The sequence below is a fragment of the Dromaius novaehollandiae genome, chromosome 1, assembly GCF_036370855.1.
Source record: "Dromaius novaehollandiae isolate bDroNov1 chromosome 1, bDroNov1.hap1, whole genome shotgun sequence".
Classification (NCBI taxonomy): Eukaryota; Metazoa; Chordata; class Aves; order Casuariiformes; family Dromaiidae; genus Dromaius; species Dromaius novaehollandiae.
In genome coordinates this window covers 197,732,124-197,745,955 of record NC_088098.1, presented here as the reverse complement: position 1 = coordinate 197,745,955, position 13,832 = coordinate 197,732,124, and the positions used below count along the sequence as shown (strand labels likewise).

Genomic DNA, 13,832 nt, shown 5'->3' with positions numbered 1-13,832 from the left:
GCCTTAATAGCAGCTTTTTATATGGAAAACTTTATATTCAAGATGTCAACATATAACTTAATCACACAAAAAAAGAGACGGCAGAGATACATTAGAGTTATCATCCCATCTGCTGCCAGTGCTGGATTTTTCTCTCTGTCAGGGTTTATTGTAGAAGACTCAAGAGATCAGATATTTATTACTTACCCAGGAAGATTATTTCACATTTTAGGAGCATTTTGCTGAAGATTATGAGGCTTATAATTAAAGGAAATAAAATTTGCAAATAACAACACCTAAATAGATCCCATATGGGAATGCTTAAGTTGGCAAGTAATAGACAAAAAAAAAATTTGATCAGTTTCAGACATTTGGTCTTGAAATAACTAGATGCTACACACCTGAACCTCCAATTATTGCACCCAAGCTTTCTTGGACCTGAGATACAAATTGTGTTAGGTCAGCTTCTTAAGAAATAAAGATGTCAAATTCATAGGCCATTTTTAATAATTTTAATAATGATGTCATCATTGTGTGACCTTAGCCAAGTCATTCTTTCAACTGCTTAAGACTATCCACTCAAATGGGACGCCTTGCTCTTTTGATGTCCATGGGAAGTAGGGAAAGAAAGGAAAAAGGAAAAAAGGCCCAGTTATGTTGATTTCTGTAAAACAATGACATTACCTGCTCTCTGTTTAACCTCCAGTATGCTATTTAACCAACTCGGAGAGATATCAAGGACTAAACAACATCTGAATGAACAACATCAAGCATTCCGTAGCTGTGCATTACCTTGACATCCACTTTGCTCTATCTGAGAATAAATTAAAATGTTGCTATTTATTATTAAAATACATAAATGCTAATACACAAATATATATGACCACATTTTCCCCAGGTAGAAAATCAGATAAAATATTTACATTTATCATTTTTTCCTCACAGCTGTTCTACCCAGGAAGCTTACATTTTAACTGTCTGATAAAAATGGCCTTTGAAAACCTACCTGACCTACTCCTACTGTAACACTTGATTTAAGTAAAGGGTGGAAATGCTGCTAGATTTTTTATTCATTGCAATAAAAATAAAAGTAGTACCTTGAAGCACTGTTGGTAAACAACTGACTGAAAATTCAACAAGCATCTTAAGCAAGTAAGATCTTATAGCAGAACACAACAGGTTGGCCAAACTGCTGTTAAAAATCCATATTCACTGGGCTATGAAGTGCTTAAAATACACTGAATCTGAATTTCTGATCACAGGAACAAATTAATAGCCTTCCTACACTTTCAAAAGTTTACACGTGAAAATATTAAGATCAGTTTTTAAAAGTATGTCAGTACAATATTAAAAATACTATTAAATCCCTCTAAGTTATTGAGAATTGTTTTTTTTTTTAATATTGCTCTGAAATGACTGGAGAAAGAGACATAAGAAATCAGTTCATGGTCTATCACACATAGATATGCAAGATGTTTTATATACTGTCTCAAAATATGCATTATGTCATAAAATGTGCAGTGTACCATTTCAGCAGTGAAGGCTAATTGCATATTGCACTGCATTAGCATGGGCATAAAACAGCAGGTTAAGAGACATGACCATTCACCTGTGCTCATCACTCTGGAGACCACATCTGGAGTACTGTGTCCAGTTTTGGACTCCTCTGTAAATAGAGATGTTGAAAAACTGGGGAGTGTCCGGAACGGCGACACTCAGATGGTCGGGGACTGGAGACATTGTGTACAAGGGGGTGAGAGGACAGAATGTGAAGGGGCATCGAATTTCTGTCTTCTACTACTGAAAGGGGGCTAAGAAGTCAGAGCCAGATTTTTCTCAGAGGCGCACAGTGAAAGGGACAAAAGCCACAAGATGCAACAAGGTAAATTCCTATTATGTATTCAGAAAAAAATTACACCATGAGAATGGTCGTATATTGGCACACATTGCACAGAAATGTCAAGCAATCTCCACCTTTAAAATTTTTAAAAACTTGACTGGACAAAGCACTGAGCAACCTGATCTAACTTGGAAGTTGACTCTGTTTTGAACAGCAGCTTGACTACAGAGGTCCCTCCAGAGGTCACTTCTAACCTACATTTTTATGATTCTGTGTTTTCATTGCTTGCATTGAATGTTTGGAGTGTGAAGATAAAATCCCATTACCCTTTTTCTTGTTCTTCTACATACACACACTGTTTTACTAGTAAGAACTGGTCATGACTGCTGCTCCTGATTAAAACTGTATTTAAAGAAAACATTTCTCCATCCAAAGAGTTTGCAGACTTAATCTCTAATCCTATAAAATGGCTTCTGGCAAAGAAGAAATTTGCAGTCAGTTTGCAAACAAGAGCCTGTGGGCCATGGAGCCCAGCTAGTCACTTGGGGTTGCCTTGCTGTATAAGAACAAGAAGTGTCTATAGCTCTTCGCTCACAACAAAGGAGGCTCAGCATGATTCATACAGATATAGATGCCCACACTGCAGATGTCTCTGTTTCCAAGTTGAACCTAACCCTACACATGCTAAAACTGCTGCCTGCTTTACCATCCAACAGTGCTTCAGTGGCTCCTTGTATAGTTCCCTGTCTGCTGCTGCTTCTTTTATATGGCAGTAAAAAGTTCTTCAGGATGATCATTTTGTTCTGCACTTGTAGGTTACCTTGCACAGGGGCTACATCTACACTCAGCTATAAGAATACAAGCGGAACTGCACTGTCTGCCCTCCAGCCAGTGAGTGGCTCTTGGCGCATTTCATTCACCAGCATAGGTGTAGCCATTAGACCAATAAAGGCTTAGTTATAAACCAGACCTCTCTTTTACTGTAACACACATGCTAACCAAAATAATCCTTTATGGACCACAGCAGGACTTTTACTTCCATTTGGCAGCCCTAATTCAAAACTAAACAAATTAATTTATTTCTCACAAAATAAAAAATAAGGAAATAACCTAAGAATATAGAATACTCTTTGGAACTTTAGTGGAGATAGCATGAAAATTATCTGATATATCAAAATGCAATTCTCCTTTTTCAGTTCAGGAAAAGGCCCAATGGATATGGATAGGCTCTTAGATGCTCTATTACTTTGTACTTGCGATTTCAATAATTTTGACAGGAACACCAGATCTTAACCATTAAGGACTTGGGAAACTTCATACAACATCTGGAATTATAAATACACACGATCTTAACGAGAACTTATTCTGTTCATTGTAGTTCCTGTATCTTCTCTAGATTAAAGCTAACATACAGATTACCAATCGATAAAGCTGAACATTTTTTATTTTTTTATATCACAATAATTCGTTTCTAGTAAATGGACAATAGCAGAGCTGCTCTTCATCTCCTCTTTATGGCTCCCTGCCTGTGATCCAGCAGCCCAACTTATCTGTGCCAGTCACAGACAGACTTTAATAGCAACAGATGTTAAGAAACAATGGACCTAGTAAAGCCAAAGGGAGGGCAGGAGGGGGAAGAGAGAAAGAAATGATTGGTTTTTGTTAAGCCACTCATGAGTTTGAATAATTAAGGCTACTTTACCACAAGTCAGACATGATGCTGTCTGCTGCACAACCTCCTAGCTGCCGTATCAGGTCCACATGCAAGCTACTTTGTTTTTATGTAAAAATAAAGCTAATGAAACAAGACTCAGCACAGAAGTGGTTTCTCAGTAATCTCACCCTGCATACACTCCTCTCTTTTTTTTCTAATCATCAATGATGCTTCGTATTTCCTTGTTGATAACAGTAGTATCAATGTGACTGTAGCCTGTGATGATTCAAGGATATGGACATGAGAATTTTTATAGATAAAGTTAACTTTGACTGATAGAGCTAGAAAAAATGACAAGCTTTTGAGCACATAAACCCTTCTTCAGCTCTAAATCTTGAAGCTAAGCAGACAAGGTGAATCATTGCTCTGATTTGAAGTTAATTGAACAGTCCTTTTCAAAGAAAAGGACAACCAAGGGAGTGGAGGAAAATGTTAGCAGAAAGGGAGGTGATAATATTTTAGATATTGTGGGACTAGAAACCAGTAGTTATTGCCTACAGAACAGTGAGCAGTTAAGAGAGGATATGGTATAGAGAAAACGTTGAATGCCAACCAATTTTTCCATTGAATCTGTGGTTTTTAGTATCCAGTGAAGCTGTGAAATTTAGTTCCCAGACTAATTTCTGGAGGCATTTTCCATCTCCCAGTAAAGGATCAGGACTGAGAGATCAAACTGTGGCTTTTGTGATGTATGTGTTCCTACTTTTCATTGGAAGTTAATTAATCCTGCTGCTTAGTTCGTGTTTCATTTTGCTTCTACAGTCTTCATTTGGCACTTTGCATGAACTGTATTACATCCTGGGACATAAGATCCATGCATCCAAGGGTCAGAAAAGAGATGTTGGCAAGCTTTATTGGCAGGTATGATCTTCTCCTACAGAGTGTTAGCATATAGTAACGTGATTTCAAAGCACATGCAGTCAATAAGATGTGTGAGGAGAGCTCTTTTTGAGTTATACTAAGTTTGTCCATAGTATTATCTAATGATCCCAGATTTGGATCTCTTATTGAAGTCAGGAGGAGGTGATTTTTTATGCAGACCATACATAGTCAGCCACCAATGAGCTGGAAGAGATAGGGTCACTCTAGCAAAGCTGATCTATCATCTCCCCAGTAGTGCAGAAGCTGCCCTCACAGGCCCCAGGCCCAAGCAGGCAGGCATTTATTCTAGTAGCATTTAAAGAGCTTAAACTTAACTGAGTCTTGAGAGCTTTTCTGACACAAAAAGTATTTTAGTCACAGAAGAGCAGACAAAAAATGCTTACAGATTTAAAGGATGCTATTTAAAAGTGTGCTCTCCATACAAACTGAGCAGGATCATTTAAAATATTAACAAGATTAGGCCCACAGATTGCCCTATCTTTGGCTCCAGACCATAGCAACCTACATTCGTGTTGTACAAGGCCTACGTGCCGCGCTGAGTACGAAAGGCATCATTCCTCTTTATAAGTTCTCTTCTATAAAAGCAAAATTCCTAGAGGCAAGTAATCCTGGCTATCTGCATTATGTCCTGCAGATTCCTTTACTGACGTAAAGTGTGGCATTTATATGTAATATGATAGAGACACTGCATGTTCTCATTGCTTCAATAGATTTTTCTTTTGAAAATAATGTCTGTTTTGCCATGTGTAGTATTGAGGAGGAAAGGGGCAGGGGCTAGCAGCAAATGTCGTATGAGCTCTGGTCACATCTACTCACATCAAACTGCTCGTATGGCCTTGGTCGACCTTGGTGTTCCCTGCCAAAGAGCACGTTTGCATAACAAGCTAAGCAGGCAGTCCACGACTGATAAATTTGTGAAAATAAGCACACCAGGACTTTCCCAGCACAGTAAATCACCGAGTGCTCTGTGGAGATAGGGAGATATTTCCCAAGGAACTGATCCATGGTGCCCATGGTGCAGAGGACTCATGGTGGCTCCCCACAGGCCAGAGCTGCCCCCGTGGCGAGGAAGGCTCCCTCCTCATCCTGCCCCGGCCTCGCTGCCCACAGCTGCACCCCAGAGGGGCCCCAGCCAGGCAGCCAGCCAGCCCAAGGTGGCCCCCCGGGTACCCAAATCCATCTGGTGACCACCCCCTGCGAGCCTGGGCCACAAGCAGCCTGCTACGGTGAAGCTGTGTGCGTGGAGCTTTTCAAACCCTGTAAAAGCTCTGAACAGGTGTCTCTGAGTCAATCTAAAGTAGTTTTGTTAAACTAATCGTAAATTCTATCAAAGGTAAAGTCTACTACGTGCCAGTTTTCTATTTCAAATTAGCCAAAACACTAGGGATTGAACCAGCAATCTCTAATGGGGAAGCATATCTCTATGGTTTGCTCTACAGCAGCTTCATGGGTGGAGCAGATCTCAGCCCCCCATGCCAGGGAACATCCATGGAGTACACAAAACTAAACATAAGAAAAACCTTTAATGCAATGAAAGCTATGTGTATTAACCTGCGTCTACTCAGTGGCCTTCATGGCCCAGAAAATCCCTCCAGGACGGCATGTGGGCAGATGAAGCAAGTTTCAGGACAGTGCGGAAATGACTGCTTCTGAGATGGTTAGTGCCCACGTGCATCCGTGGGCAATGTCCAATGGCGCAAGTAGCTTTGTTTTCTTTCATAAAAGACTAATAGCTCCTATCAGCCTACCTTACCTCTACGCTGTGCGCTTAAAACCTTTGAGGAAAGAAAACTTATATTATAGTCAGGTGAGAATAAACTTTACTTCTCTCATTTTCATTCTTTTTCTCCATTACAGAGATAGTCACAAAAGCAATTTTTTAAAGTTATTTGTAATGGAGAACTGTCTTTCTATATCAGTAGGTCATGAATGATTTCTTTTAACTACTTGATATTCAAACTTCAGCACTGCAATGGTAATTATTTTTCCTGACGCTTCAGTACAAAATCAAATTGTCGTTAACACAGCTGAATACACAATCTGAAAATTGCTTGTGGTCAGCAGTCAAACAGCTCAGAAGGTTTAAATCTTCACATCTGTACAGACAGACAGGCACAAAGGAGCTTTGAGCAGTCAAATTAAAATGATCATTTGATTTTGAAAGTGTTTACAGAAAAAGATCTTCCATTAATCTCTCAGACACTGATGCTGAGTTCTTAAAGATGACATGAAGCTTTAGTTTTGGTGGAACAAGAGGAGGAATATTCGATGTATAATAAATTAGTGTACTGTGTGCTCTTTGTCCATGATAAACCAAGAGAATTCAAAGAAAATGATCCCAACCACAAATATGCTATCTGTAATGTAATTTTCATTTCACTAATCAGTTTTATGCTTGATCCTTCCTAAATCATATCAGTTTAACACACAGAAGTGTAGAGAAGAAAAACATGCCAGTGTTAGACTCTAATAGGCAAGACACTGAGTAGAAATAACACCCGACTTTCCATGTACCTGGAATTAGGAGAACAAAAGGCCACTCTTAAGTTTTGTCATCTATTCTGAAATTCAGATATGGTAACAACATCAAAAGTACAAATGCTGTGTGTTTTTCTGTGCTTACACAGAAAAACTTCCCATGACGCTGGCAGGGAAAATAGAAATGAAAGTTTTCATTGCCTTATCCAGGAATTATTGCAAAATATAATTTTAACAGCAAGTGAAAAGCAGTAGAAGGCAATAAATACCCACGATTATACACTGCACTTGCAGCAGTCAATAGCAAAACTCCAATCGATTCAAGCATCCATAATTTCACTGGGAAGGAAGGGACTGTAGAGGTGGGGGAGGAGCTTTCCCATTTCTCCTTTAGAATTTCAGCTAGACGTTTAGTTAAGCTTCAATAATTCTCAATACAGGCCATAATTGCTTGAAAGTGCTATACTCATGTGATCAGTGTCTTTTGCAGACAACGCTGCATCATGGGGAACGGACAACATAATTATAAGGCACAGTTTGGTTCAAATTAATAGCTCTGGGAGTTCAGGTTAAGGCAGATTAGATTTCAAAGCTGTATAAATCAGGTGTCTAAAAATGCCTCTTTCTGTCTTAGATTTCTGTCAAATAAAATAATAACCCACAACATGATTTCTGTTCTGGCAGGGCTGCAGACTCCCCAGCACTGCTCGGAGTTAAGCGCTCTCTGATTAACACTGGCATGACGCATTTCAGTGTGAAACAGCAGCGGCCACCAGAGCTCTCGCATTAGTGTCCTTTACCCTGCAGAAGTGTCTCCACTTCACTGCATCCTGTGGAGCAGCTGAAATGATACTTTTGACCGTAAGGATTAGAAGTGAAACTGGCAAATAGAACTAATATCGCATGATGCTGCCTATCGTAACAGTGTGTTTTTGTGTCAAGCACTGAGTGAGAGACCTCTCGCCTGGGAAGCCTATCTCTGGCTGAAGTTTTTAGTGGGAAGTTTCAGTCAAAATGGTTCTGATATTTTTCAAACCAAGATTAGGGGAAAATATGACAAGTGCTCTCATTAAGACTCTTTAGCAGAACTTTTCTGGGACAGAGACCTGAAATTTGGTTCTAGTGAATCTTCTGACCCCAGATAAATGGTTTTTGTTAGTGTACCAAAAGTGCAGACTCTGTCTCTCCTGCATCCTCACAGTCATATTTATTGATGAGGAGGAAAAAGCTGGATTTGAGCACAGAGTGATAAGAAAAGCAAGGAAAATTACAGAAACAGAGTAAAAGCAAGTGGGTGAAGGTGGCAGAGGGGGCCAAACAGCCAACGGACAGGGGCCCCATATGTTCATAACGGAAAGAAGAAAGCAGGAGAGACAGGAAAGATGCTTAAGGTGAAAGGATCTGTAACTACCAGAGAACTCCTGCTTTTAGACCTTAGAGCCAATCCTAGGTTTCCTGAGTCTTAACATTCCCCATCAGTGGGACAACTGTGCTACAAATTGATAAGCATCTCATGTGTTTTGACAGCTGTTCAACAAGAGATAGCAACCTACTGTTAGTATCATTTAGTCCATAAACTCTAGAGGTAGAGTTCTGTGCTGCAAATACTGGTATCAGCAAAGTTTGAATCATGATGACGACTCACCTGGAAAAATCAGCAGCTCTCCAAAGGATGACTTAACAACAAAATGGAAATCATGCACTCTGTGTGAGTTCCTATTTAAAAGCACATCAGTGTAGCAAAGAAGGAATTTTTTAAGGTTGGGGCATGACAGATTAATTTTGACCATGCAACCTTGTTTTCAACCAATAGGCTCCTGAGCTGTATTGTTGACACAGAAGAAGGTAACACCAAGCCCAGCAATTGGAACAAGTCTTCTTTCCTCAGATCTTTGACTTTACTTCTTTCACATGAACACTGCTGACACAAATTGCTCCTCAGTCACCTCCTTCCCCTAAGCTGGAGGCTTGTAGCAATATTTTTGATGTGTAGCTTACTACAGAAGTCAGGGAATTGTCTATATTTTTTTCCCATCCTAGTATGGATTTAAGGTTATTAGTTTAAACTTTGGGTACAACTCAAATCCGCAAAAGCATTTGTTTCCTACTGTCCACTGAGGTACCTAGTTTCCTAGGTTCTAGTTTCCTAGGTTCTACATTTTATTGGTAAAATCTCCATAAAATTGACATATTTGCTGCTAGATATGCGCACATGCTTCTCCTTCTCTCCAAGCAAAACAGTTACCTGAGTTTATGCTGTGAAGTTATCCAGTGCAGGATAACTTCAGGAGTCTTTTGCAACTTTAAAACATTACTTATAGCTGTTTTCCTTGCAGGACCCTCAAAATTATCCAAATATATGCTTTTGGCCTACGTCTACTGGTAAAGGAAGTCCAGTGAAAACATACAATACATGTATGACTAGAGACATCTTATTAACTTTCAGATGATTAAACCTCTTTCACCTGATTAACCCAATTCTGAGTTATGTGGACAGTATATCAAAATATATCAGAAGATAACAAATGCACTGTTAAGATTCACTCCTAAATGGAACACCACAAATCGCTTCAGAGCCCAGGAAACTTTAAGGCTGGTCAGTCCTACACTGCCAGGCTTCTGTGGGGGATTGGATCATCAAGCTTGCAGAAAAATCCCTTTCAGTCATTTTTCAAAACACAGCCTTATATTGGGAAAACAGTATTATTTAAGATTTATTTTGTCATAAAAAGGTTTCAGTCTGGTTTCTTACATCCCTGAAACTACTCTAATCTTAAAAATTTGAAAAATTTATTAAATTTAATCCAGAGGGTTCTGATGCCATCCCTCACCTCACTGACGCAATGTAAATAGTAACTAATTTTTATAGGTGGATCCTGTAGCAGATGGTATACTCAGGATATCAGTAGCTTGAACTAGCAGGAAATATTTCATTAAAACATTTTTCAAAAGAAAGAATGATTTAAATTAAAAAAAAACATAGCGTGATAAATCTTGTTTGGTGGGAAGCTGATAGTTGGGACGCATTTATGTCACCGATAGTATTTCAATATCTTGGCAGCCATTTGTTGTAAAGTCTTTTCTCTAAAGCAAGCATTTTCGCAAACCATACATCTTCCTTATGAGACAGGGAATGCATGAAAGTATATTCAGTTTCATTTGGGATTCACAATACAGACTAGTGAAATTCAGCCCAATAATAGGGTTGCTAATATTAGGCAGCCCCCTTGTCTGCAACTGCCTTATCTGCACACAGCACAGTTTTGTCATCCCTGGCTTTAGGCACAAAGTGTAAAGTAAATATAAATCTAGACTGATCAAGTCAGGTTTTAGGTGGCTCTAGTGCTGCAATTCATTTTTAACTGCAGCACTGACACAAGAAAGTACTAAAAATATTCAAGTTCTGATTCAGTTCTCTGCCTAAAAAATGATACATTTCCAGATCTAACTGATGAACTGAAAACATCACCACAGAACTAAAATCACTTCAGACAACTGAAAAATCAAACACCTTTACTGCTGTTACCTATCATCAGAAGCAATGAGACACAAGCTCTCTCCAGCAGAAGAAAATGTTTCTACAAGAGGCAGCAAGAGCAGAAGCGAATTGCAGGTCCTGCAATCCTACTGAAGCAAGGCAGCCGGCTACACAAGGCCAGTACAAATAGCATAACCTAATTTTTTGTCAAATCTCTCTGGTTCTGTCCTGCCATTTATTTATGCACCCACATAAATGTTCAAAGGACCAATCTGTTGGATTGCAACAAAATTCCTTCCTTAAAATCAAATCAGAATCTGAACGTGAAGACATCATTGTCATGTTTTTACCACTCAAAATAATCGCTAAGATTTTCTGACACAGATGATTTAATAGATAATTTTATAAATATAAAAAATTCAGTAGTCTTAATTAGTGATATTCAAGCACAGGGTTGGAATGAGAAAAAGCCCACATATTTCTATTTGGAAGAGCAAATTTGTCACTCTACAGACAACATAAAAAGCAGAGAAACACACAAGTAAGTTGCCAAGAATCATCTTACAGCAAGGGGGGGAAAAAAGAGATCCTCATAAACTATGCTACATATAATATGCTACAAACCTACAATATGGGCAAAGAGAACTGTTTGCTAACATTAGTTAATAAGAAAGCTGTGCTAATGTATCAAGGATATTTCTTTTCAGAGCGTGCCTGGTCTAAGTTAGTGCCAGGTAGCTAAGAAGCTAGATATTCAAGGAGTTGCTTCCATCAGAAACCGACATAATTCACATAAGAGTTCTTTCTAGTGATGCCCATGATGATCCCGGAACTCTCGAAAAGAAAAAATAAAAGGACTCTCACAGGTATTTTTTGTCAAATGGCTACTTGGGGAGTATTTCAGCAACTACTTAGTGATAGCGAACTAACAAACAGTGGTTTGGCAGCTACAGAGTTACCGAAAGGTTATCAAGAGCTACTCAGCGCTGGTGGTCAGCCCCACTGCTGTGCCTCTGAAGAGCGCTCCTTCCCGGCAGGCTGCCGGGCAGCGTCCAAGGCTCCGTCCTCGCTTCTCCGCGCCCCGCTCGCCTCGCGAGTGGAGGACGCTTCCAGGACTGCCAACATGAGCATTGAAGTGACTGGACTTTATTTGATCCAGAACTTTTTGTTTTAATATTATTTTCAATGCTAGTTTCCTCTGAGGATCTGTTTGAATATGAAAACTGATCAGAAGCCCATATGCCAGGGTTTAACGGCTAAATGGAATGAGAAAATCTTCAATTAGCTGAAAGTAATTTCAGCCAGGCGGGCTGTGAAATATGTCAGTCCCCTGACCTAAAAACTGCAAAAGCTAATCTAGCAGTCATTATAATTTCTAGTTATTAAACTATAGCTGAACATCAAATGTTTAATACCACTAATTGGAAAAAACCCACAAATATAACAAATTATTAAAATATTTGAATCGTTTTGGATAGTACAAACATAAGACAGGCTGAGAAACTGGGCATGAATCACTATATTAAATAAACAAACTGGCCAGCTTCCAACATCAAACAACTGCTTGCTTTTGGGCATATTAAAAGAAATACTCTTTTTCTCAGTTACCAGTAACAAGCCAGTTTCACAACCAGTCTTTGCAAAATTGCTTTCAATACTATTAAAAAAGAAAGAGAGAGGGAACAGAGTGGAGAATTTAAAATACATGTAGATAAGCAAATAGCTAATACCTCTTTCCAAAACATAAATAATCCTTCCCGATATGGTTTATAATTATTTCTATTGCAGTAGTATTTAAAGATCTTCTCATGGCACAGATTCCCTTTGTGCTAGATGCTGTACATGGAACAAAAAGATAACCCTTTTCTTGACTATCTTACAAATGCCTGGCTATTTGCTAGACAGTTCATTTTAGACCATAATTACCTCATTTGTTCCAACCCTGATCTTCTCTTCCTTACTGGTATCAAGTTATTGACATCGCAATTGCTGGATATAGGATGTGAGCTTGTATAAGACCATTTGCACACTTAGTACAAGAGGGCTGCCAAGTCCTTGTTGAATTCCTTTTTTAAAAAGCATATCATGCCTTTGGTTTTGATATGCCAAGGAGCGAGCTGACAAGTCAGGTATTCCTCTTTGAAAATATGTAATCAGACAAAGCTAATTCAGCTTTGCTGTCAATGAGCATCTGTGCATTAAGCCATCTGCTTTTATGGGGGAACGGAAGAGGAAGAAAAGCAGGTCAGTTGTCAGTAGCAAGAGAGTTAAACAAAATTCAGTCCAATTAAGTAGAACATCAACATATAAGTTAATTGAGACTTAAGTAAATTAAAAACAGTGCCTGCTGTCACTTCTGAGGCATTATGGTTTATCATCTTGGAGCACCATATCTGTGCACAAGTAGCCTCAGTCCCTGCCGGCAATGGCTGCAAATTGCAATTTTTAGTATTGCCTTGAAGGCTTTCTAAAACCCCTCCAAGGCAAAGCAGCAGAATTTCAACAACATTATGCCTAATCACATTTCTTAACTCCAGTCAAAGATTGATTTGTCCTGTCTTGTGTATCATGGCTTTCAGGTAGTTACATACAGAAGATACAAATCTGGCCTCTTTAGTTTCTGCTTTCTTTTGTTCTCTCTAGCAGATTCTGTACACAGATGTCATTGCTTTCTCCAACATAAATTGAAAGCAGATCTTTGTTTCCATTATAGTCAAAGAGAGTTTTACAATCAGTTTCACAAAAGTCAGGATTTCCTTGTGAGATTTAAAGGTGACCAGTTTTTGGTTACTCCTTTACTCCCCAAATACCTTACAGTAGAAGACAAATCATGTTTCAATCAACCTAAGTTAAAAAGATCACATCATTTCAAAAGCTGATGTCCTCTCTCAGGACATTTTTCCTTCACCACGGAAATTTTCCCTTTTGTCAGTGCAGAAAATAGTACTCACCACTGCTTATCTTCCTCTGCTTTACTCTATGTTTCATCAAATCAGACTCTCAGATGGAAGTGTCTGTACTGGAACCCTCCTGAGTAATCCTTCACCTCTTGCCCTTAAAGCTTGCTATCCCTGCACTTAACTCTGCAGAAGAGTAAGGTCACAGCAACCTAGGTTTTATTGTGATACCAGTTCAAAAAAAAAAGCAAAACCCACAACAGCAATCTACACCGCTAGACTTTCTAAGTCAGTTTCTATAAGAAAAACTGCTCTTTTATTGGCTTTGCAAGAAGAATTAATATGCAACGGAACGTCATCATCTTTGCCAAGCAAATAGCTGCAGATATGTATTAAACACTTCTAAATCTCTCCGATCCCATTTAGTCTCCACCTGTCTCTCAAACGAAGCATTCCATCCAGGCAGGGGCACAGACACCGCACCGAGTAATGCAGAATACAAACCTGTGCATTTTAAACAAACAGCTTCTTCCTTACACTCCCTGTGTCTGCATGAAACATACA

General features: G+C 39.0%; 1 protein-coding gene across 1 annotated transcript in view; it reads right to left on the bottom strand.

Moving 5' to 3' along the window:
* SPATA13 (spermatogenesis associated 13) overlaps positions 1-13,832 on the bottom strand; it is a 205,004-nt gene that overhangs the window by 178,039 nt on the left and 13,133 nt on the right. The window lies entirely within an intron of this gene.